The sequence below is a fragment of the Leptonychotes weddellii genome, unplaced genomic scaffold (genome assembly GCF_054177405.1).
Source record: "Leptonychotes weddellii isolate Sample4059 unplaced genomic scaffold, ASM5417740v2 HiC_scaffold_33440, whole genome shotgun sequence".
Lineage (NCBI taxonomy): Eukaryota > Metazoa > Chordata > Mammalia > Carnivora > Phocidae > Leptonychotes > Leptonychotes weddellii.
In genome coordinates, this window is record NW_027933501.1 from 1 (window position 1) to 1,308 (window position 1,308).

The 1,308-nt window shown below is 68.5% G+C and overlaps 1 long non-coding RNA gene across 1 annotated transcript; it reads left to right on the forward strand.

The window, feature by feature from the left end:
* The first annotated feature begins 6 nt into the window (after positions 1-6).
* LOC115938784 (uncharacterized) lies at positions 7-1,268 on the forward strand. The gene is made up of 3 exons (XR_014142223.1): positions 7-450; positions 814-992; positions 1,063-1,268. It is a non-coding gene; the product is annotated as an uncharacterized LOC115938784 (long non-coding RNA).
* Positions 1,269-1,308: the final 40 nt, after the last annotated feature.

The following is a 1,308-nucleotide window of genomic DNA, read 5'->3' on the forward strand; positions in this document are numbered from 1 at the left end:
CCCCCGCCCCGCACGTGAGCCCCGCCTGGCGCCGTGTTCCCCGCTCTGACCCTACTCCCTGGTCTGAGCCCTGCCTGGCACCGTGCTCCCCGGTCTGACCCCCACCCTGCACGTGAGCTCCACCTGGCACCCTGTCCTCCGCGTGAGCCCCACCTGATGTCCCGCTCCCCCAGGTGAGCCCCACCTGGCACCTTGCCCCTCCCCGGGCCTCAGCTGACACCGTCCTTCCCATGTGAGCCCCACCTGACGCCCCACCCCCTCCCCGTCTGTGCATCTGCTCCACACCCCACCTGTCCACTGGACACCTGTCCCCAGGCGTGGGCTGGCCTTTGCCTTCTCTGAGTCCCCAGTGCCTGAAGAGGAGGCTGGGCAGCGCTTCCCCAACCTTAGCTTCCTGCTCGTGCTGTCCGAGTTCTCCTGCAAGATCCCACCAGCCGAGCGACAAGCTGCGTGAGTGCGCTGGGGACCCGGGAAGGCGGGACCCCTGGGCGGTGGGGGCAGGGACGGGCTCCTGGGGACACGGGGGTGGGAGCCCTGTGGGGAGGAGGATGCAGAAACGGGAGGGTTCTCCGGTGGGGACGACCCTGCTGAGGGCTGCCTTCCCTGGGCTGACCCAGGCCTGCTTGGGGTCCTGGAGGGGCGCTGGGCTCTGGGCCGCAGGACCGACCTGTGGCCACTGGGTGGCACCCCTCCAGCATGGCTCCATGGTCCTTAGCCCTCAGCAGGGGATGGACACCGGGCGCCCCATGGGTTCCTGGGGATCTTGCCGGGTCTCCTCTGACATCCCCCTGCCACATCCACCCTTGCCCGCAGACTCGCCCACTTCCAGGACTCCATCCCTGAGGGCGTGCCTGTCTTTGGGGAGGGGGACATGAACCCCATGCTTGTCTACCGCAAGTCCCTGATGAGGACAGACTACGTGGCCCAGGGGGAGGAGGAGCCTGCCGCCAACCCGTTTGACGCCATATGCAAAGACAGCAAGCGGCCCCAAGGTGGGGAGGGTGTCCGGGGTCGGGAGGGGTGGCCCTGGGGCCCCGTGGCTGACAGCTCCTGGCACCGCAGAGCTGCCCGTGGGGACGTGCTCCACCTGGACACCAGACACCCTGGCCAGCTCCAGCACAGGGGACAGAGAGACGAGGAACTCCTCCAAGGGCCAGAAGTCCAAGAGGTGAGGCCGTTGTCCTCCAGGTCGGGGTGGAGGGGTCTGCCCTCAGTGGGGCAGCCTGTCGGGCCTCTGCCTGCCTGGTTTCGTGGTCGTCCTCATGGGTTTCTCCAGAGCAGAGCCTTGGGGCGGCCGCGAAGGGTTGC